The sequence below is a fragment of the Scyliorhinus canicula genome, chromosome 7, assembly GCF_902713615.1.
Source record: "Scyliorhinus canicula chromosome 7, sScyCan1.1, whole genome shotgun sequence".
Classification (NCBI taxonomy): Eukaryota; Metazoa; Chordata; class Chondrichthyes; order Carcharhiniformes; family Scyliorhinidae; genus Scyliorhinus; species Scyliorhinus canicula.
The window spans coordinates 4,205,925-4,231,170 of NC_052152.1; the positions used below are offsets into that span (position 1 = coordinate 4,205,925).

Here is a 25,246-nt window from a genome sequence, read left to right on the forward strand (position 1 = left end):
ACTGATGCTACCCGGGTACCTTAGCACTGTCAGGTTGGCAGGAGTACAGTCAGGATGTCAGGATGGCGTGCAAAGGTGCCAAGCTGGCATGTTGCCCGCACTGGGAATTGGCCCCGAGGCTGCCGGCTTGTGTAAGGGTGTGGGAGGGCTCGAGGACCCCCTTTAAAGATGAGTTGGGGTGTTGGGGAGGTCTGGGGGCCCTGTTCTCTTCCTGCACCGAGGAGCTCTGCTTGCTGGAGCTCCTCAGTGCAGGAAATGGCGCTAAGCGCAGCGTCGAGGGGGGCATTCTCTGCCAGGGGCTGAAATAGCAACAAAGTGCACTTCAGTAGCGGGGTCGTTCCCGGCACTACCAGCATCAGGAACAACCCCACTAATCACGCCCACTAAATTGCACCCAGAATGATTTTCAGGTTGTTCCTGAAAGGCTCTCTCTCGAAAGGCCTGCATAGAGAAGTAAGCAACCCTGATTGTTAATTTTATTGAGTGGCATTTGAACTCTATTCAGTTATTTAATTATAATATATAGTGGCAGGTATAGATAGGGAGTTAAAATTATTTTTCCTTTTACTTAAGAACTGTTCTAATTGTCCATTAGAAAGTGGTTGTGCTGCTAATGTGGTTAATTCTGTGTTTAAAGTTTGTTTTAGCATAAAAAATACCTACTAGTCAGTATTATCGCTCTTGTAGTTTAGTAGTCTTCCCTCACAGTCTTACAAACTGCAAATTGTTGGGATTCTTGTACGGGAGTCCTAACAGGAGGATCGTGATAAATTTCAAGAGGACATAGACAGGCTGACGGAATGGGTGAACACGTGAAAGGTGGAAGCTAATGCAAAGAAAGAGAAGTGTGAAGTGATTCATTTTGAGAGGAAGATCGAGAAGAGGCAATAGAAAGTAAAGGATACAAATGTGTAGGGAATGCAGGAGCAGATGGGTCTAGGGGTACACGTATAAATCATTGAGGGAAGTGATTAATAAAGGATATGGGATCCTGGACTTTATAAAGACTTGTTTCTTTTTTTATAAATTTGGAGTACCCAGTTCATTTTTTCCAATTAAGGGGCAATTTAGCATGGCCAATCCACCTATCCTGCGCATCTTTGGGTTTTGGGGGCAAAACACACGCAGACATGAGGAGAATGTGCAAACTCCACAGAGCCGGGATCGAACCTGGGACCTCGCGCCGTGAGGCTGCAGTGCTAACCACTGTGCCACCAGTGCTGCTCCTATAAACACTGTTTCAACTTCTCCTGGGTATTGTGTCTAGTTCTGGGCTCCACACTTCAGGAAAGACGTGTAGGTATTAAAATTGGCACGAAAACTCACCAAAGCTCTTTTGACAACACCTCCCAAAACTACTAGAACGGCAAGGGCAGCAGAGGCATGGGAATAACACCACCTGCAAGTTTCCCACCAAGCCACACACCATCCTAACTTGGAACTATATTTCGGTCCTTCACTGCTGCTGGATCAAAATCCTGAAACTTCCTTCCTACACCACTGTGGGTGTAAATACAGCACTTGGACTATAACGGTTCAAGAAGACAGCTCATCATCACCTTCTCAAGGGAAATTGATGTTCAGCGATGCCCACATTCCACAAAATATATATGAAATGAATGAAAAATGAAATGAAAATGAATGAAATGAAAATCGCTTATTGTCACAAGTAGGCTTCAAATGAAGTTACTGTGAAAAACTCGTAGTCGCCACATTCCAGTACCTGTTTGGGGAGGCTGGTACAGGAATTGAACCGTGCTGCTGGCCTACCTTCAAAGCCAGCGATTTAGCCCTGTGCTAAACCAGCCCCTCTGTGCTAAACTAGCCCCTTTTTTAATTCATGAGAATTTAAACTAAAATATGTGACGAAACCACTGTGTTGTGCTGCCACAGTATTACGTGTTGTACAGTATTGCCACTATATTATATGTTGTACGGTTTTGGCTCTGCCCATGGCTCCTCTCCCTAGGGCCTGGGTATATCGGCTGCCGACCTTTCACACTGCCTCATTCTGGGGGACACTGCCAGTTCTGTTGTAAGTCAATTAAAGCCATAGTTAATTCACCCAGCGTTCTCTGTCTTAATTGATGGCATATCAATTTAATTGTCTTACATTAAACTAAAGAGCTGTTTAACATGGATCCGGATCTCAAACTGAACCTCCTGCAGGTTGACCCCCAATCAGCCAATGCCGATGTCTTCTTCGCACACTATCTTTGCCGTCTAGAATCCTTCATCAATTCTGCCGCCGTTGCCGTCTCCGAGGAACACAAGCTGAGAGTTCTCATTTCCCGGGTGAGCCCACAAATTTTTCTCTTCTTCCGGGACGCGGCCTTGTTTGATGGAGCCATTACTCTCTTGAAAGGACGGTATGTGAGGCGGGTTAACGGACTCATCGCCAGGCACCTCCTTGCCACATGCCGTCAGCGCCCTGGAGAGTCGCTGGCAGAATTTCTGCGCGTTTTGCTGGTACTCGGTGGAGCCTGCAACTGCGAGGCGGTGTCGGCTGCGAAGCAAACCGAACTCCTGATCCAGGGCGCTTACATTGCCGACATTGACTCACACTGCGTTCGCCAGCACCTGCTAGGGAGGGAGACACTCGACCTCCGGGAAACGGTGCATCTTTCTGAATTGCTGGAGGTGGCCTTCCGTGACATGGGTGCCTATGCCTCCGACCACGCGGCCCCCTTGGGGACGCCATCTTCGACGTCACCCGCCACGTGCAACCCGCGGGGGCCGCCATCTCAGATGCCATTTTTGAAGTCACCGCCGCATCTTCGACTCCATTTTTGAAGTCCACCACCGCAACTCCAACGCCATTTTTGAAGTCCACCGCCGCCTCCCGGAACTCCGGCTCACCCGTCCGTCAGCTGGCCTCCGCTACTCTCGACTGGCCCGCCTGCTGTCTGCAGCCTGCCGCCATCCAAAGCCAGCCCGCCGTCCGGTGGCCGTTTCCATCACCCTAGACCAGTCTCGGCTTCACTAAATCTACAATGACGGTCCGGATCAACGGCCACGAGACAGCCTGCCTTTTTGACTCCAGGAACACAGACAGCTTCATACACCCGGACACGGTACGGTGCTACTCCCTTCCCGCAGCCCAGAAAATCCGCCTGGCCTCTGGGTCGCACACGGTGCAAATCCGTGGGTACTGTGTCGCGACCCTCACGGCACGGGGCATATCTTTCAAAAATTCTAAGCTCTTCGTCCTCCCACACCTCTGCGCGGCAATTGTTCTGGGTCTTGACTTCCACTGCAACCTCCAGAATATCATCCTGAAGTTCAATGGACCACTGCCCCCTCTCACCATCTGTAGCCTCTCGACCCTTAGGGTCACCCCTCCTTCGCTCTTTGCCAACCTTACCCCAGACTGTAAGCCCTTCGCCACGAAGAGAAAACGATAGTGCTCGGGACATGACCTTCATCAAGTCGGAGGTTCAGCGACTCCTGAGAGAGGGGATCATAGAGGCCAGTAACACCCTGGAAAGCTCAGGTGGTAGTCGTCAAGACTGAGGAGAAGCACCGGATGGTCATCGACTACAGTCAGACCTCAACCTGTACACGCAGCTCGATGCGTATCCCCTTCCCCGCATATCTGGCATGGCCAATCAGATTGCGCAGTACTGGGTCTTCCCCACCGTGGACCTGAAGTCCGCGTATCACCAGCTCCCTATCCGCCCGGAGGACCACCAGTACACTGCCTTTGAGGCAGCTGGCCACCTCTACGACTTTCTCCGGGTTCCCTTCGGCGTCGTTCTGTCTTCCAGCAAGCGATGGACCGAATGGTGGACCAGTACGGGCTGCGGGCTACATACCAGTGCTTAGATAATGTCACCATCTGCGGCCATGATCAGCAGGACCACAACGCTAACCTCAAGAAATTCCTCCACATTGCCCAGCTCCTTAACCTGACCTACAACAAGGAGAAGTGCGTTTTCCGCAAAACCCGGCTAGCCATCCTCGGCTATGTCGTGGAAAACGAAGCCTCGGGTCCCACCCCGACCGCATGCGCCCTCTAACAGAACTTCCCCTTCCCCACAGTCTCAAGGTCCTCAAACGATGCCTGGGGCTTTTCTCCTACTATGCCCAGTCGGTCCCCAACTATGCGGACAAAGCCCACCCACTTATTAAAACCACTACATTTCCCCTGACGGCTGAGGCCTGCTCGGCCTTCGGTCGCATCAAGGCCGATATCACTAAGGCCGTCATGCACGCGGTGGACGAGTCCATCCCCTTCCAGGTAGAGAGCGATGCGTCAGATGTCGCCCTGGCTGCTTCCCTCAACCAGGCGGGCAGGCCAGTAGCCTTCTTCTCTAGAACCCTCAATGCTTCCGAGATTCGACACTCCTCTGTCGAGGAGAAAGCACAAGCCATCGTGGAAGCTGTGCGGCATTGGAGGCACAACCTAGCTGGTAGGAGGTTCACCCTCGTTACCGACCAACCTAGCTGGTAGGAGGTTCACCCTCGTTACCGACCAACGGTCGGTAGCCTTTATGTTTGACAACGCACAATGGGGCAAAATTAAAAACGATAAGATACTGAGGTGGAGGATTGAACTCTCCACCTACAGCTATAATATCCATTATCATCCTGGGAAGCTTAATGAGCCCCCAGATGCCCTTTCCCGCGGTACTTTTGGCAGCGCACATGTTGACCGACTGCGGGCCTTCCACAATGGCCTCTGTCACCCGGGGGTCACCCGGCTTTTCCATTATATCAAGGCCCGCAACCTGCCTTACTCCATCGAGGAGGTCAGAACCATGACCAGGGACTCCCAGGTCTGCGCGGAGTGCAAACCGCACTTCTATCGGCCAAACAGAGCATGCCTGGTAAGGGCCTCACGCCCCTTTGAACGCCTCAGCATGGATTTCAAAGGGCCCCTCCCCTCCACTAACCGTAACGTGTACTTCCTCAACATCCTTGATGAGTACTTACGCTTCCTTTTCACCATCCCATGCCCTGTCATGACCTCGGCCACAGTCATCAAGGCCCTGAGCAGTGTCTTCACCTTGTTCGGTGTCCCCCTTACATCCATAGCAATCGGGGTTCCTCCTTCACGAGTAATGAGCTGCGTCAGTTCCTGCAAGGGCATCGCCTCAAGCAGGACTACCAGCTACAATCCCCGGGGAAATGGACAGGTGGCGAGGAAGAACGCGACAGTCTGGAAGACCGTCCTTCTTGCCCTATGGTCCAGAAGTCTCCCAGTCTCCCAGTCTCCCGCTGGCAGGAGGTCCTTACCGAGGCGCTCCAATCCATCCGGTCGCTTCTCTGCACCGCTACTAATGTGACCCCCCACGAGAGGATGTTTGCCTTCCCCAGAAGGTCCACCTCAGGGGTCTCGCTCCCGACCTGGCTGACGGTTCCAGGGCCCGTCCTCCTCCGAAGGCGCGTGAAGACTCATAAGTCAGATCATCTGGTCGAGAGGGTTCTTCTTCTCCATGTGAATCCCCAGTATGCCTCCGTAGCTCACCATGACGGGCGGGAGGACACAGTGTCCCTTCGAGATTTGGCACCCGCAGGTTCCCCAGTGACTGTCACCGGCGCTCCCGACCCTATTCCTCCCCTCTCTACTACTACTCGACCCGACCTTCAAGATTTGGCACCCGTAGGTTCCCCAGCGACTGTCACCGGCTCTCCCGACCCTATTCCTCCCCTCTCTACTACTACTCGACCCGACCCCATATCGCCTTCCCCCGTTGCTGCCCGCCCATCTGGGAACACAGAAGCTGTCTTGCTCCCGGACACGCCGGCCTCAATGCTTCCGGCGACTACGATGCCCACACCACTGCCGGAACTGAGGCGGTCAATCAAAGCCCCCGTCAAGCTCAATCACTGACGCAACTTGTTCACTTCACCCCCGCCAGTCTTTTTTTTTTAAAACAGGGGGTGAATGTGGTGAAACCATTGTGTTGTGTTGTGCTGCCACAGTATTACGTGTTGTACAGTATTGCCACTATATTACATGGGCTGGTTTAGCACACTGGGCTAAATCGCTGGCTTTTAAAGCAGACCAAGGCAGGCCAGCAGCACGGTTCAATTCCCGTACCAGCCTCCCAGAACAGGCGTTGGAATGTGGCAACTAGGGGCTTTTCACAGTAACTTCATTGAAGCCTACTCGTGACAATAAGCGATTTTCATTTTCATTTCATGTTGTACGGTTTTGGCTCTGCCCGTGGCTCCTCCCCCTAGGGCCTGGGTATATAGGCTGCCGACCTTTCACACTGCCTCATTCCGGGGCACACTGCCAGTTCTGTTGTCAGTCAATTAAAGCCATAGTTAATTCACTCTGCGTTATCCGTCTTAATTGATGGCACATCAAAATATTTTTTAACTCATGATTTTAAAAATTCTTTTGTGTGATGTGGGCAATGCTGGCATGGCCAAAAGCTGTTGCCCATCCCAAACTTCTCTTGAGAAGATACTGCATTCTTAATGTTTCAATTGGATTGATTCTGGGACTTGGAACACAATGTTCCTTTCCTAATGCACATTTTAAATCAGGGTCTCAGGTGTTGTATCAATTCAATTCAATAACAAACAAACCTCATGTTATGTGTATTGTACATCTTGCTCCATGAAAAACAGATCTAAATGATCGAGAAAGCAAAAAGATAAGCATATAAAAAATAACAGCCAAGAATACCCCACTCCATAGGATAGATTTTCATTATTGAGTGGCCAGCCAGTAAAGTCTCCATTCACATTTTTTAATTTTGCGTCTTAGGAAATCTAAGCTATCCCCAAGTGTGGAGACCTGGATCAGTGACATGGCGGGATTTATAAAATTGGAAAGGGTCAAATCTGCCCTGAGAGGATCAATACAAGGGTTCTATAAACGATGGCAGCCTTTTCTGGACTTCCTGGCTCAAAGATAAGTGAATAGTAGCAATGAAAGAAGTAGGCCATTCAGCCCCTCGAGCCGTTCTGCCATTCAGTGGCATTATGACTGATCTGCTTCCTGACCCAATCCACCCACCTTAGCTCCATAACCCTCAATAGCTTTGGTGAGCAAACCTATCAATCTCATATTTTAAATTAACTGAGCTTACATTTATTGCTGTTATGGTCATTGGATGTTTTTAAGGCAGAGGCAGAGAAAGATAGATTCTTGACTAACAAGGAAGCCAAAGGGGGTAGCAAAGTGGAGTTGAGACCATAAATCAATTCAGTCATTATCTTATCGAGTGGCAGATCAGTCTCGAGGGACCAAATGGCCTAATCTGCTTCTAATTCGGATGTTCGTACGTCCACACTTCTACAGCCTTTAATGTGAAGAAATGTTTTTAACTTCTCACTTACCGTAATGTCCCCTATCCGAGAACGCCCCCCCCCCCCTCCCCCCCATTCAGCAAAAAAAGATTATATCTATCTAGTTTATCAAATCATTTCAACGTCTTAAAAACCAGCAAGTCACCTCGTAACCTCTTATATTCCAAAGAATGCAAGTCTAATTTATGCAATCTGTGTTTATAACCTTACCCTTGGAGTCCTGGTCACATTCTGAGGAATCTGTGCTGCAATCCTTCCAAAACCAACATATCTTTTCTTAGATGAGCAAAATACTGCGGATTTTGGAATCTGAAACATGGAAAAACTCAGCAGGTCTGACAGCATCTGTTGGGATGCCCAGAATTATACAAGGTGTTCCAGATGTGATATAGACGGTGTAACTATAGCAGTACTTCCTTCCTCCTATATTCTGGCCCTCTTGAAAATTCCATGAATCCGTTTGATTATTTTGTACCAACATTTTAGTGATCTGTGTACACGAGCCTGTAAATTTCTTTGCTCTAGATCAGTGCTCAAATATTCAAAATATTCTACTTGTCCAATTTCATTTTTAAATCAGCATACTTTTTCAAGCAATCGTTCTCCAATTTTTACAATGATAATCAGCATTTATTTAGATTCCCCAAATGAATAATGGTGTTAATCCTGAAGTCAAGAGCATAATTTGCATTTCTGTTCACATGTATTTTCCATTTCATCAATTTATTTTAATTTAATTTACTATGCTTTTTACTATTATCGTATAGCTAAACTCATATGTCACCATCATAACTTCATGACATAGACAAATATCAAAATAACACCATTTCCTTGTTAAATAAAAATATGTAGGGTTTCATTACTTTAAAAGACACAAGAGAATTCTATGGGTTACCAGTTCATGCAAAGTAATCAAAATGAAGGAAGAATCAAATGTTTCAGAATTTTAAGAACTAAATTTCAAACATTCTGAAAACAGAAGCACGTTCTGATATAATGGCTGTTCGCTGAACTTGTAAAGCATGTGATCAATAAAAATAATTTCCAGTTGCTTAGTAGTAAAGAACTTTAATAATGCTCAGAAGAGACATTTTGCCAAAACTTTTCACTTTTTGCTCTTCACAACAAGAATGTCAATTTTCAAATAATCATGACAATTTATGGAGGAACTACAGGAGAACAGGATGTTAATTGGTTGGCAAGTCTGACTAGGCGAGACATTGCCACAGAGAAAGCAATGGGGAAATATAGACTCCACAAACTCCTGGATAATTCAAAAAGGGGGCAAAGCTTGAACGTATTCCTTTTGTTTACAGATATTGAGTCATGTTACAAGCTCAACTGGTCATCTTAAATTGGTTAGTGTAGCCATTAGCACACTCAGGAATCGCAGAATTACATCAAACATTTTTTTAGGTTTTGCATGTGCAGGCTGGTTGGGTACAGTAGCCACTGCATAGCAGCAGTGTGAAACTGCAAACATGTGAGAAAGCCTTGTACCTTTTTTAAATTACTTGGGATTTTGGGAGCCTATTGCTCCCTGTTGCATTTGTTATGGGCCTGGGTTTAGAGAACACCAAAGTGTATCATGGAGTTCACCTGACCCCCAACTTTCAATTAATTGTGGTTAAGGGGAGCACAAGGGCCTACTTTACAGGTGTGATGCAACAGAGATTGAAAGTACTTTTAAGACAAAACTATGTCTAGTTATGAATCCAGTTAACACTTCATAAACCCACAGTAAACATCTTAACAACTATCAACACCAATAATCTCCACAGATACAATATTCTAGAAGTAACCCTTCATAACTTTCCGAACAACATCCATAAGACCAAAAGACCCTTTTTACAGAAAGACAGTAGGTTTAAATTGTCTACAGAAACAGGTAGTATTTGGAAATCCTCAAATGATCTGGAGACAGTCTTTAGATTGCAGAGAGAGATCAATATAAAGCTGCTTGCTTTGCCTGCAGCTATCTAGCTCTGAAAACGACTCGAAAACACACTGTCGCTGCCTGCTCAAAATTGAAAGTGAAAGACAGCCAGCCCAGCTTCACCCACACTGACATCACTGCAGCTATTTTATAAACACCCATTTCTTAAAGGTACATCCACTACAGCTATTTGATAAATACTCAGTTCTTAAAAGTACTCTCACGACACTTTCTCCATGGTAACACCGCGATCCGAGTCAACTTGCCAACCAATCAGCACCTTTTTCTCCTGCAGTAAAAATGGTGATCATTTGAAATTTTTGGATTTATCCTGGAGTGGAAAACAAAACTCTTCTACAATGTGTCTCCCTTTACAGGATTATTCAAAAACAACTTCAATGATTCTATTAAACCTCTTAACTGTTACACAAACAGTGCAATACCAAATAAAGTTTTAAGCTGTGCTAACACATACAATCTCTTTCAATATTGACTTTTTAAAAGGGCTTTCACTTGAAATTATATAAAGAGTTATCATTGGAGGGATAGTCTGTACTAACAAAAAATAATTTTATTACTATGTCAAAAACTTTACATTAAGTTTGAACAAAACCAGTTGCATAACACAAATCAATAAAGTATCCAAATTGTGATGAATCAACCCATTAGATATACTACGAAAATATGAAATAACAGGCATCTAGTAATACAGAATTTGAGTATTGATGAAATAAAAAGAGATATTTGTCAAAGCTTTTCAACTTACACTCATCAGGCCAATTCGTAAGAATACCAATGGAAGGGAAATCAGTGCATTTTTGCTGTATGAATGTTGATTGGATGACAAGTGGACTCTGATGGTAGAGGCATTGCCTCAGTTTGACAGACACTGTGAGGTGGACACCAACAAAATCTTTGAGCGCTACATATTCAAGCAGCGATTTCAAGGTAAAGATGAATCCTTCAACTCATATTAACTAACCTTAGACCTTAATCCTGCAACTTCGGTGATATCACTGACTCCATGATCAGAGACCAAATCATTTTTGGAGTTCACTCTGATCCTCAGAGACCAGTTACTGAAAATCAAGCATATGACCCTGCCAGTCGCGATTGAAACATACACAGTGCATGAGCACGCTAAAAATTGCTATTGCCAGGACAAAACGGCAGAAAATAATAAACTAGCCTCCCACGAGGCGGAGGTGTGCAGGCCACCTCCCGGATGCAGCGCCTCAACATTGACGAAGGCAGCCATTTCACGTGCTCTTCCCGGGGCCTGAAGTATGTGCGATGCGAACGGGATAACGAAGCGGCCGAAACCCACACTGTGCAGGTGCAGATGTCTGAGAACCGCACTGCGCATGTGCAACGACGCACGGAGCTTTAGGGCGCCAACGTCATGACGTGTTCAAACTGTGGCACCGCCCATTTAAAGAAACACTGCTCTGCAAGAGACAGACGCTGTTTAAACTGCGGGAAGCCAGGCCACTATGCAGCCCTGTGCAGATCTGCACCACCAGTCAGGAGCCAGCGCTCCCAATTCCGACGACGGCACTTCCGGAGTGTGCAACAATGCCTACAGGATTCTGATCCCGGCAGTGCCACGGATCCAGATGCTGAATACCTGGACAACGCCTACAGTGTGGGCATTATTACAAAGTGTGAATATGCCAGATCAGACACATCGCAAGTCCAATCGATCCCAGCTGTGGATTCCGAGGACGAATGGCGAGCAGTGATGAAGGTCAACCACAGCTCCATCCAGTCCAAGCTGGACACAGGTGCCTCTGCCAACCTCCTCTCACAGGCAGACTTCAGATGCATTAAGAAGCCTCCCACGGTCCTTCCAGCTGCCTGCAAGCTCCTGGATTACAACGAGAATGCCATCACAGCACTGGGATCCTGCCATCTGCACGTATCCAAACGACACACACAAGCACGATTACGCTTTGAAATTGTGAAACCGGACAGGGCATCCCTATTAGGTGCACACGCCTGCAAGCAGCTGAAGCTCATTCAAAGGGTTTACACCACGATATCTTCCCATGTGGAACTTCATACCGGCATCGACGACATCCTCGCCCAGTATCCAGATGTGTTCGACGGGATGGGCACGCTGCCATATCGATGCAAGATTCTGCTACTGCCTGATGCCAAGCCAGTGGTCCACGCACCACGACGAGTCCCTGCTCCACCGAGAGAGCGCCTGAAGGCACAGCTCAAGGATCTTCAGCAAAAAGGCATCATATCCAAGGTCACCAAACCGACTGACTGGGTCAGCTCGATGTTGTGCGTAAATAAGTCTTTGGGGGACCTGCGCATCTGCATTGATCCCAAGGATCTCAATAAGAACATCATGCGAGAACACTACCCCATCCCGAAGCGGGAAGAACTCACAAGTGAGATGGCACACACGCGCTTCTTCATCAAATTTGATGCATCACAGGGATTTTGGCAAATCCAGCTGGAAGAGTCCAGTAGAAGGCTCTGCACCTTCAACAAGCTTTTTGGCATCATCTCGGGATCGAAGACATTCCATCGCATCATGGAGCAGATGATGGAAGGCATTGAAGGGGTTAGTGTGTATGTGGACGACATCATCATATGGTCCACGACCCCTGAAGAACATGTGTCCCGTCTCCAGAAGGTATTACGCCGTGTACATGCCAACGGCCTAAACTTAAACAGGTCCAAATGTTGTTTCGGCACATCGACGCTCAAGTTTCTAGGCGACCAGATCTCACAGCATGGTGTGCGCCCAGACACAGACAAAATCAAGGCCATCGAGGCGATGAAGGACAAAAAGGCGGTGCTGCACTTAGAACATAGAACATAGAACAGTACAGCACAGAACAGGCCCTTCGGCCCTCGATGTTGTGCCGAGCAATGATCACCCTACTCAAACCCACGTATCCACCCTATACCCGTAACCCAACAACCCCACCCCCCCCTTAACCTTACTTTTTTAGGACACTACAGGCAATTTATCATGGCCAATCCACCTAACCCGCACATCTTTGGACTGTGGGAGGAAACCGGAGCACCCGGAGGAAACCCACACACACACGGGGAGGACGTGCAGACTCCGCACAGACAGTGACCCAGACTTCTTGGGTATGGTCAATTTTCTGGGCAAGTTCATTCCAAACATGGCCATACACACCACGGCCCTACGCAACCTGGTGAAAAAGTCAACTGCCTTTGAGTGGAAGGCGGCACACTAGACAGAGTGGCTGGAGCTGAAAGCCAAGCTCACCACTGCACCAGTCCTGGCATTCTTCGACCCGGACCAGGAGACAAAGATATCCATAGATGGGAGTCAGGATGGCATCAGTGCGGTGTTGCTTCAACAAGATAACACATCATCCTGGGCACCAGTAACTATGCATCAAGGGCGATTACGCCCACTGAAACCGGATATGCACAGATTGAGAAGGAATGCTTGGGTCTTCTCACCGGCATCCTCAAATTTCATGATTATGTCTACGGCCTGCCGACATTCACTGTTGAGACAGATAATAGGCCACTGGTCCACATCATCCACAAGGATCTGAACGATCAAGGATCTGCACGGTAGCATTGTAGATAGCACAATTGCTTCACAGCTCCAGGGTCCCAGGTTCGATTCCCGGCTTAGGCCACTGTCTGTGCGTAGTCTGCATATTCTCCCCGTGTGTGCGTGGGTTTCCTACGGGTGCTCTGGTTTCCTCCCGCAGTCCAAAGATGTGTGGGTTAGGTGGATCGGCCATGCTAAATTGCCCATAGTGTCCAAAATTGCCCTTAGTGTTGGGTGGGATTACTGGGTTATGGGGATAGGGTGGAGGTGTGGACCTTGGGTAGGGTGTTCTTTCCAAGAGCCGGTGCAGACTCGATGGGCCGAATGGCCTCCTTCTGCACGGTAAATTCTATGATCTATGACATGACGCCTCGGTTGCAGAGAATCCTGCTTAAACTTAGGAGGTATGACTTCAACAAGTGTACACACCTGGCCGGGAGCTCACCATCGCTGATGCATTGTCCCGCTCCGTCATCTTGCCCAGTGAGCCGCTGAAGATCATCCAGCACATCGAATCGCAGGTGAAGCTGTGTGCTAGCACTCTCCTGGCGACAGATGAGAAGGTAGTTCTCATCCGTGATGAGGCAGCCTCTTGCAGCGCGTCATCCACAACCTCACCAATGGCTGGCAGAAAGGGCAGTCCCCACAATTTTACAATGTGAAGGATGACCTGACGGTGATTGATGGTATCCTCCTCAAGCTGGACAAGATTGTCATTCCGCTCAGTCTCCAGAGCTTGGTGCTGCGTCAGATTCATGAGGGACACCTGGGCGTCGAGAAGTGCAGACTCAGAGCCCGGCAAGCTGTCTACAGGCCCGGCATCAGCCAGTACATCACGAACATGATCCTGAACTGTGCTACCTGTCAGCGGTTCCAGCCAGCGCAGAGCAAGGAGAAGCTCCAACAGCATGACATAGTGACCTCTCCGTGGTCCAAGGTTGGCATTATAGAACATAGAACGATACAGCGCAGTACAGGCCCTTCGGCCCACGATGTTGCACCGACATGGGAAGTCAAAAACTAAAGGCCATCTAACCGACACTATGCCATTATCATCCATATGCTTATCCAATAAACTTTTAAATGCCCTCAATGTTGGCGAGTTCACTACTGTTGCAGGTAGGGCATTCCACGGCCTCACCACTCTTTGCGTAAAAAACCTACCTCTGACATCTGTCCTATATCTATTACCCCTCAATTTAAGGCTATGTCCCCTCGTGCTAGCCACCTCCATCCGCGGGAGAAGGCTCTCACTGTCCACCCTATCTAACCCGCTGATCATTTTGTATGCCTCTATTAAGTCACCTCTTAACCTTCTTCTCTCTAACGAGAACAACCTCAAGTCCATCAGCCTTTCCTCATAAGATTTTCCCTCCATACCAGGCAACTTCCTGGTAAATCTCCTCTGCACCCGTTCCAAAGCTTCCACGTCCTTCCTATAATGAGGCGACCAGAACTGTACGCAATACTCCAAATGCGGCCGTACCAGAGTTTTGTACAGCTACAACATGACCTCATGGCTCCGGTACTCAATCCCTCTCCCAATAAAGGCCAACACACCATAGGCCTTCTTCACAACCCTATCAACCTGGGTGGCAACTTTCAGGGATCTATGTACATGGACACCAAGATCCCTCTGCTCATCCACACTGCCAAGAATTTTACCTTAGCCAAATATTCCGCATTCCTGTTTTTCTTTCCAAAGTGAATCACCTCACACTTCTCTACATTAAACTCCATTTGCCACCTCTCAGCCCAGCTCTGCAGCTTATCTATGTCCCTCTGTAACCTGCAACATCCTTCTGTGCCCTCCTCTAGGTCATTTATAAAATTGACAAACAGCAACGGCCCCAGAACAGATCCTTGTGGTACTCCACTCGTAATTGAACTCCATCCTGAACATTTGCCATCAACCACCATCCCGTCTTCTTTCAACTAGCCAATTTCTGATCCACATCTCTAAATCACCCTCAATCCCCAGCCTCCGTATTTTCTGCAATAGCCGACTGTGGGGAACCTTATCAAACGCTTTACTGAAATCCATATATACCACATCAACTGCTCTACCCTCGTCTACCTGTTCAGTCACCTTCTCAAAGAACTCGATAAGGTTTGTGAGGCATGACCTACCCTTCACAAAACCATGCTGACTATCCCTAATCATATTATTCCTATCTAGATGATTATAAATCCTATCTCTTATAATCCTCTCCAAGACTTTACCCACAACAGACGTGAGGCTCACCGGCCTATAGTTACCGGGGTTATCTCTACTCTCCTTCTTGAACAAAGGGACCACATTTGCTACCCTCCAGTCCTCTGGCACTATTCCTGTCGCCAATGATGACATAAAAATCAAAGCCAAAGGCTCAGCAATCTCTTCCCTGGCTTCCCAGAGAATCCTAGGATAAATCCCATCAGGCCCCGGGGACTTATCTATTTTCACCTTGTCCAGAATTGCCAACACTTCTTCCCTACGCACCTCAATGCCATCTATTCTAATAGCCTGGGTCTCAGCATTCTCCTCCACAATATTATCTTTTTCCTGAGTGAATACTGATGAAAAGTATTCATTTAGTATCTCGCTTATCTCCTCAGCCTCCACACACAACTTCCCACCACTGTCCTTGACTGGCCCTACTCTTACCCTAGTCATTCTTTTATTCCTGACATAGCTATAGAAAGCTTTTGGGTTTTCCTTGATCCTACCTGCCAAAGACTTTTCATGTCCCCTCCTTGCTCGTCTTAGCTCTCTCTTTAGACCTTTCCTCGCTTCCTTGTAACTATCAAGCGCCCCAACTGAAACTTCACGCCTCATCTTCACATAGGCCTCCTTCTTCCTCTTAACAAGAGATTCCACTTCTTTGGTAAACCACGGTTCCCTCGCTCTACCCCTTCCTCCCTGCCTGACTGGTACGTACTTATCAAGAACACGCAATAGCTGTTCCTTGAACAAGCTCCACATATCCAGTGAAGCCCAACCCTTGCAGCCTACTTCTCCAACCTACACATCCTAAGTCTTGTCTAATGGCATCATAATTGCCCTTCCCCCAGCTATAACTCTTGCCCTGCGGGATATACTTATCCCTTTCCATCACTAACGTAAAGGTCACCGAATTGTGGTCACTGTTTCCAAAGTGCTCACCTACCTCCAGATCTAACACCTGGCCTGGTTCATTACCCAAAACCAAATCCAATGTGGCCTCGCCTCTTGTTGGCCTGTCAACATATTGTGTCAGGAAACCCTCCTGCACACATTGTACAAAGAACGACCCATCTAATGTATTCGAACTATATCTTTTCCAGTCAATATTTGGAAAGTTAAAGTCTCCCATAACAACTACCCTGTTACTTTCGCTCTTTTCCAGAATCATCTTCACCATCCTTTCCTCTACATCCCTAGAACTATTAGGTGGCCTATAGAAAACTCCCAATAGGGTGACCTCTCCTTTCCTGTTTCTAACCTCAGCCCATACTACCTCGGAAGAAGAGTCTCCATCTAGCATCCTTTCCGCCACCGTAATACTGTCCTTGACTAGCAGCGCCACACCTCCCCCTGTTTGCCCCCTTCTCTGAGCTTACTAAAACACCTAAACCCCGGAACCTGCAACAACCATTCCTGTCCCTGCTCTATCCATGTCTCTGAAATGGCCACAACATCGAAGTCCCAGGTACCAACCCATGCTGCCAGTTCCCCTACCTTATTTCGTATACTCCTGGCATTGAAGTAGACACACTTCAAACCACCTACCTGAACACTGGCACCCTCCTGCGAAGTCAAATCTGTGCTCCTGACCTCTATACTCTCAATCTCCCGTACCCCAAAACCACAATCCAGGTTCCCATGCCCCTGCTGAATTAGTTTAAACCCCCCCAAAGAGCACTAACAAATCTCCCCCCCAGGATATTGGTGCCCCTCAGGTTCAGATGTAGACCATCCTGTCTATAGAGGTCCCACCTTCCCCAGAAAGAGCCCCAGTTATCCAGAAATATGAATCCCTCCCGCCTGCACCATCCCTGTAGCATTGACCTCTTTCATGCGAATGGTCGCGACTACGTATTGATCATCGAATATTTCTCAAATTACCCTGAGGTGCTGAAGCTCCCGGACCTCACCTCTCGGACCGTCATCAAAGCCTGTGAGGAGACGTTCTCAAGGCATGGCACCCCAATCACCGTCATGAGGACAATGGCCTGTGCTTTGTCAAGAATGGTCCACGTTTGCCAGGTCATACAATTTCCAGAATGTCACCTCCAGTCCGCACTATCCGCAGTCCAATGTAAAAGTCGAGAAAGGGGTGCACATTGTGAAACAGCTCTTCTGCCATGCCGCGGACCCTGCTTCCGACATACATCTTGCACTGCTCGCGTACAGGGCGATTCAACTGTCCACTGGAATGTCGCCGGCTCAACTCCTGATGAACAGGGACCTACGGACGACGCTTCCAGCCATACACCTGCCAAACCTGGTGCTGCAGAAGATACAGCAGCTTAGAGACCGTCAAAAGCAGGGCTATGATGCCCATGCCACTGGTCTGGCCGTGCTATCCCCGACAGACACTGTCAGGATCCAGATACCGGATGGTGGGTGGTCTGCCCCGGCTGTCGTTGATCGACAGGCTGCGCCCCGCTCTTATGTTGTATGTATAGCTGATGGCTCCATCGTGTGAAGGAATCGATGGGCACTGCGCAAATTTGCCTGCCGCAACCACTTTCTCCTCCATTTCCATATGTTGAATTGCCACCTCCTCATACCTCGCACCACGAGGCTACAAGTCAGGCTTCCATCCCACCTGTCAAGACGCCATCGTCCACTCCGCCACCTCTCCGTCAGTCGACCAGGATCAGTCGCAAGCCTCAGAGACTGGACTTGTGAACATTTGTTTTGTTTGCTCTGTTCTGTTGTCCTCCGTCGGTTACATTAGACAGACTCATTCACATGTAAATACATTCACATACGCCAACAAAACATAAAAAAGATGTCATGACATGCAAACATGCAGCTAATGAACACATAGAATACGACATGACTAATGAGCAGTCAGGACACACAGGTGTGGGGCGGGATTCTCCGACCCCCCGCCGGGTCGGAGAATCGCCGGGGGGGGCAACGTGAATCTATGCAGGGGCGGGAATCACGGCGGTCGGTGCCCCCCCCCCCCCCCCCCGGCGATTCTCCAGCCCGTGATGGGCCGAAGTCCCGCTGCTGCAATTCTGGTCCCACCAACGTGAATTAAACCTTACCGGCGGGACCAGGCGGCGCGGGCGGGCTCTGGGGTCCTGGGGGCAAGGGGCGATCTGGCCCTGGGGTGTGCCACCACGGTGGCCTGGCCCACGATTGGGGCCCACCGATGCGCGGGTGGGCCTGTGCCGTGGGGACACTCTTTCCCCTCTGCGTCAGCCGTGTCAGCCTCCGCAACGGCCGACGCGGAGGAGACCCCCCCTGCACATGCGCTGGGATGACGTCAGCAGCCGCTGACACTCCCGCGCATGCGCGGATTTCCGCCGCCCGGCTGGCATGGCGCCAAAGGCCTTTCCCGCCAGCCAGCAGCGCGCCAACCACTCTGCACGGGCCTAGCCCCTAAAGGTGAGGGCTTGGCCCCTAGAGGTGCAGAGGATTCCACAACTTTGGGGCAGCCCGACGCCGGAGTGGTTCACACCACTCCATCCCGCCGGGAGCCCCCCGCCCCACCGGGTAGTGGAGAATCCGCCCGTGGTATCTCACTATAAAAGGGATGAGACATTCACACCCCGCCTCTTTCCACAGACCAACATCTACAGATTGAGACAGGGTGTGTCATCAGCATCACACCCCAGCACGTGGCTTAGAGCAAGGCAGGTTCAGTTAGACTGAATTACTACATTTAGATTAGCAGAGAGTCAAACTCATTGAGAACTGTGCTAATAGTTCAATAAAACACATTGAACTCTTCAAAGTCTGGAGCATCTTTTACTCAAAACTACATCAAGTGGCAGCTTGTGTTATTCCAAATTACGTTACACATCAGGAGGGAGTGGAGGGGGCGAGGGTAGTGGTGCGGGAGATGGATTCCTTCTTGAAATTACACAATGTTTGGCCTCAACTGCTTTCTGCAATGGCGAATTCCACAGATTCACCATTTTCTGGGTGAAATAATTACTCCTCACCTCAGTCCTAAAAGGTTTACCCCTTATCCTCAATCTATGACCCCTAGTTCTGGACTCCTCCACCATCAGGAACACTCTTTCTGAATCTACCCGTCTAATCCTGTTCAAAGTTTTAAATCCGCCACACAAAAGAGGGGATGTGCGTTGAGAGATTCATATCAGGACCCCGCAGAAGCTCTGAGGCAGTGACATGTATGATAATTGCCCACAAACTGTAAACTTCCAATGGGCTTATTCCTTGCTGTTGTGGACTTGCCATGAGTGTCTCCAACCTTAAGCTCAAGGCAGAAACTTGGGCTTGATACATGGGACGTACCTGTGTACTTACCCTGGAAATGTTAAGACAGTTTATAATCTGGTCTACCAGCTTTGTAACCCCACATTCAATCCCCCCCAATCACCACCACCCTATCGACCACGACCGAACAACACTACTCAACGAACCACATCTCTGACCACCCGCTGATCACAACGAGTAGACCCAACCAAACCCACCTCAACCCAACCGCACCCAGAGTACTCTGCCACCTCTCCTGATCCAACCCAACTACTCTCCTCACCCACTCGCCCATTCACTTATCTACCCATTCACTGATTCAGTTACCCACTCATTCATGAAACGAAAAAGACTGGACCTTTAAAAATTTGCCTGAATACAGTAGCTACTGCTGAAAAAAGGGTGTGAGTTCTCATTGTTTCCTGACTCTACTACGATCACTGGGCTTACCCAAGAGATGTCGTGCTGCCCATTTCTGCTGCAGCTCAGATCGGAAAATGCCCGAAGAAATGAACAATGTAATTGTGATGGTAAGAGCAATGCCAGAAGATCTAGGCCCAAATGACACCTATTCTAATACACATTTGACACTGGCAAAAGCATAAATAGGAACAGGTTGTAAGTCCATTCTGTAAAGGTAAACAGCTGTCGTGTATAATGCAGGGCATGATAAAATGAGAAAGGGGAGTAACACACATTATCATAATGTGAGAAATGAAAGTGTAATCTCTATGCAATGAAGGTGATATTTAACCAAGTTCCAAAAACATTATTTGGTTTTCACTCAACACTCTTAAAACATACGAACAGGTGAAGGGTAGTTTGCATACATGTGGCGCCTCTGATCCTAAATGCACTAATGTGTAAAGTGAATGTAATGACATGCTCAGTGACAAAAATTATTTTACCAACTGATGTTGTACCAAGCCACCAACTACATTGCCCTGTTCACTCAAAGTATGCCCACAACATTCTTCTGTGCAGTCAATGTCACATTTAAACCAAACGATTTATTGTCACGTGTACAGAGGTACAGTGAAAAGTATTGTTCTGCATACAGTCCAGGCAGATCACACCATACATGAAAACATAGAACATACGATAAGTACACGATATAAATACATGAACATAGATATCGGGGGAGGCATATGAAATACAGTGTCCAACTGTATAGAAGATGCGTAGAAAGATCAGTTTAGTCCATAAGAGGGCCATTCAGGAATCTGGTCACAGCCGGGAAGAAGCTGTCTTTGAATCTATTAGTGCACGTTCTCAAACTTTTGAACCTTCTGCCTGACGGAAGAGGTCAGAAGAGAGAATAACCTGGGTGGGAGGAGTCTTTGATTATGCTGCCTGCTTTCCCAAGGCAGCGGGAGGTGTAGACAGAGTAAATGAATGGGAGATGGGTTTGTGTGACGGGCTGGGCTGTGTTCATGACAGTTTCTTACAGTCTTGGGCCGAGCAGTTGCCATACCAGGCTATGATGCAGCCAGATAGGATGCTTTCCATGATACATCTATAAAAATTGGTCAGAGTCATTGTGGACACGCCGTATTTCCTTAATTTTATGAGGACGTATAAGCGCTGTTGTGCTTTCTCGGTCGTAGTGCCGAGGACACTACGGGTGGGCCAGGACAGATTGTAGATGATGTTCACACATAGGAATTTGAAGCTGTCAACCATCTCCACCTCGACACCAATGATACAGACAGGGAAGTAGATGACCAGCTCCTTAGTATTTCTGACACTGAGGGAGAGATTGTTGTCATTGCGCCATGCCATCTCTCCCTCCTGTACTTCTGGAGATTCAGGCTAAACTACCAGTCAGGTCTACATACAAATAAGAGAAATACATTAAAGCACAAAAATGTTTCAAGAAACTTCCAAAATTACATTGATTTAATATAGAATAGAATTTAATTCAACCTACCAAGGGGTGATTCAACGCTGGGGGGAACATGATATAGGAAAAAGCTGTATCGGAACCTGATGGCAAAAAGTGACAGCCAAATTACACAGTGATGTCATAGAATTTACAGTGCAGAAGGAGGCCATTCGGCCCATCGAGTCTGCACCGGCTCTTGGAAAGAGCACCCTACCCAAGATCAACAACTCCACCCTATCCCCATAACCCAGTAACCCCACCCAACACTAAGGGCAATTTTGGACACTAAGGGCAATTTATCATGGCCAATCCACCTAACCTGCACATATTTGGACTGTGGGAGGAAACCGGAGCACCCGGAGGAAACCCACGCACACACGGGGAGGATGTGCACACTCCGCACAGACAGTGACCCAAGCCGGGATCGAACCTGGGACCCTGGAGCTGTGAAGCATTTGTGCTATCCACAATGCTACCGTGCTGCCCTTGTTGGAAGGAAGGTTATTAAATCCAGGGTTAGGTTAGGGTTTTGTTTTTCTACCACTTTTCCTTATGCTAAACCCATCTCTAGGGGCAAAAAGCCAGTGTTTGTTTTTTGTCTTTTATTACCATGTCTTCCTCTTTTGCTTTCATGTCTTCTGCCTTTTGTTTCTAACCCAATTTCCACCTCTGCTAACTCTCTGCTCAGGTACCCATCCCTTGTTAGCAAATCAACAATTTCAGCTAGGATGCTACACTTCTTTGACTTGGTTATAACTAAATTCAATTTTCAACTCACATGACTATCTCTATCTAGAGTCATATAAACAAATTATATAATAAACCCTGTTTGGGGGATGAGAGTTCTGCTTCAGTTATAAGAAGATATGTTCAGAGGGAAGTCCAATTAGGAATCATTTATTTTAAAAGAGTGTTTACTCTGGTCTGTCCCGTGACAGTTTTAATTGTATGAGGTCAATTACAGGTTAATTGTAATTGGTGAGGGAAGTTCACATATTGGCAGATGCTTCAAAATTTCCAGATGCCTATCAGAAGAAACAAGCATGAACTGAATAAATCTGTTACTTTTGACACTGTAAGTGATGTCTGAAGTTTGGCACCTAACTGCAGGACAATCTAAAATTTTACTCCAACAGTAGCCTTTCCCCGTTACAATACCCAGATAATCTGGAGGTTATATTGATGCAAACACATTTCTTTCCTTCAAAATCTACCTTTCACTCTGTAGCCAGCCAGATGTAGCTAAAACTATATTACTTTCAACCAGACACATGGAGATGGATTTGTTTAGGTCAACCAATCACTATTACAGTACATAAAAGTCAGAAAATGGAGGGGGCAATTTTCAGCATGCATTAGTCGTAAGCAAGAATGGTGGCGCAGGCGAAAATCTCACGAGAATTAGAAAATATAATTCTTGCTAGCAAGATGTTCCACGCCCCTCAGCAGTGATGTAACGAGGATCATGTATAGAAATGAAACTTCATTTGAGTACACTTACCGTGACCCCCCCTCCCCCCCCCCCCCCCCCCCATCTCTATTCCTCACTCACTGAATATTGGAAGAGACCCTGATGCTGATTGTGTTTGGGCAGGGCAGGGGTTATCTTCTGTGATCAGTGTGCTATTTTTAAAGGGCGCCCCTGTAGTGATCTGCTTATTTGTATGTATACAAAGGGGTTAATGTATAGACATAACAGCTAAGTGATCACTAGATGGCAGCATTAGAAAGGGGTATAAAAAAGACTCGAGCCGAGTTCTTGCCTCATCGTGTGTATAGTCGTGACTAGTGACCAGAGGTAGAGAAAGATAGCTCAGAGTGCAGGTGTAGTTAATCATAGTTTATTCTTATTCAATCTTGTTTATTTAATATCTAGTATAAGTATTGGAGAGAGAAAAAACTCTCAGTTTATTTAAGTTACTCAATAAATTATTTGCTTTAATTGGAAGACTAGGAGTGTTAATCAACATCGAGTTTAAGAGCATTTTGGTAAGAAGCAAATGAGTAACATAGTACACAAAGTAATATAACATGGTACCAGGTTGTTGCCTTCAAGAAAGCTTACCTGATAGACTAGATAAGAATTAGCAAGAAATAAAAAGAAAATTCATACCGACTGTTCGACTTTGGAAGGCTTCACAGCATTCAGATTCTCGAAGAACAATCGACTCGATGGACCACGTTCAAGCTCTATCTCAACTAAAAACTACTGGTCATCTTAACTTTTCAAACAGAAATTCCAGATTTATATAGAGGCACATGATTTGACCATCGCTCCTGAAGAGGAAAAATAGCGCTTCTCCTATCCATGGCAGGACAGCAGGCAATTGAAATGTATAACTCCTTCATTTACTCTGAAGGGGAGGACAAAAGCAAATTTAATTTGATAATCACAAAATTTGACGACCACTGCAAAACGCAAATAAATGAGGGGCGCAATTCTCCGCACTCACGACGGTGCGGAGAATAGCGGGGTTCGTAAAATTTTACGGCCACGCTAGTCTGACGCCCTCCCGCTATTCTCCCCCCCCCACGCCCGACTCCCGATACGAATCGCTGCCGCCGTTTTTTTACGGCCAGCAACGATTCTCAGCTCGCCGATGGGCCGAGTTCCAAGCCCTTTAAGGCTGTTTTTACGAACGGCAAACACACCTGGTCTGGCCATTCGTAAAAACGGCCGTAAAGTGCCGATTTTTAAAACCGTGGCACCGATTGGCACGGCAGTACCACAGCCGTGCCAAGGGTGCCATGGGCCCGCGATCGGTGGGCACCGATCACGGGCAGCGGGTCCGATACCCGCGCACTCTTTGTCCTTCCGCCTCCCCGCGGTATCACTTCGCGGGGCGGCTGAGGGGCATCCCGGCCCGCGCATGCGCGGGTTTCGCGCAAACGCGCGATGACGTCATCCGCGCATGCGCGGGTTGGAGTCTTCCAATCCGTGCATGCGCGGCTGACGTCATGTGACGCATCAGCCGGCGCAAACTCTGGCAAGCGGGCTTAACGAAATTCATTAAGCCCGCGATGCCGGAGTTTACGGCGGCGGCATGCTAGCCCCGACCGGGGACCAGAATCGGTTCCCGGTCGGGGAGGGGGAGGCTGGCGTCAAACCCGCCCGGATTTGACGCCAGCCTTACGATTTCTCCCTCTCTGGGAGAATCGCGCCCGAGATCTTTGAAAGATTTAGATTTCACAAAAGGGTGCAGAAACATGGCAAGTCGTTCACCAGCTTTGTCACCGACTTAAAATTGTTAGCACGGACATACAACTACACAGATTTGCATGATTCGCTCATCAGGGATCAGATTTTATATGGACTATGTGATGAGAGTTTAAGAGAAGCATTATTAAAGCAACAAGATTTAATGCTAAAAAATCGCAATTGAGAAATGTTTATCTCACGAACAGAGTAAAAACTAATATCTAGAATTTTTATCACCATGAAAAGTGCGCAAAAATCAATCACGAGGTTGAGAGTGTTAAAATGGTGTCGCAGGCAATTAAAGAAGCATGTTTCGGATGGCAGCTATCTTGCGCGTGCACACTTCAGCCACATGCGCACTTCGCTCGAAAATGCGAGACTAAAGAAAAGAAGTCTGTGCATGCACAACATGTCCCAGAGAGACGACGTCATGACGTGTTACCAATGTGGAAAAGCCCACTTAAAGGGGAAATGCCCTGTTCAAGGGAAAAGATGTATAAAATGTTCCAAACTTAATCAGTATGCCTCACAGTGTAGATTTACAGGGCAATATCAATCTCCGACACCAAGACAGAAGAACATCAATGTTCGCAGTATGGATAAAACGGAGAACAAATTTGAACAAACTTTTTAAACCGAAGGGGATAATTTTTCCTTAGAGAACACTTTATTTGTAGGAATTATTGAAAAGACTGAGGAACTTAAAGCAACAACCAATGCTTCTCAACAGATCAACATGATAAACTCCAACAGTGAATGGACTGTTTGGACAGTGCAAGTTAACAATTTTCCGATAATGTTCAATGGGGCTTCAGCCAATCTACTGACAAGCAAAGATCTCGACTCTATTCCAGGGGAACACGAGATGATACCTGCTGCATGTAGCCTGAAAGACTACAATGGCAAACAGATTGCTTCAAGAGGATCATGCCATTTAAATGTTACAGATAAGAAGGTCAAGAAGACACTACGGT

At 47.5% G+C, this 25,246-nt stretch overlaps 1 protein-coding gene and 1 long non-coding RNA gene across 3 annotated transcripts in view; both read right to left on the reverse strand.

Annotated features, from left to right (window-relative positions):
• The window catches only part of cadm2b (cell adhesion molecule 2b), a 1,840,301-nt gene that overhangs the window by 1,756,837 nt on the left and 58,218 nt on the right, over nucleotides 1-25,246 (reverse strand). The gene's annotated exons all lie outside the window — the stretch shown is intronic.
• Nucleotides 19,446-23,513, reverse strand: LOC119968714. Its single transcript, XR_005461189.1, has 3 exons — nucleotides 23,187-23,513; nucleotides 21,119-21,174; nucleotides 19,446-21,018 (listed from the first exon to the last, which is right to left on the reverse strand). It is a non-coding gene; the product is annotated as an uncharacterized LOC119968714 (long non-coding RNA).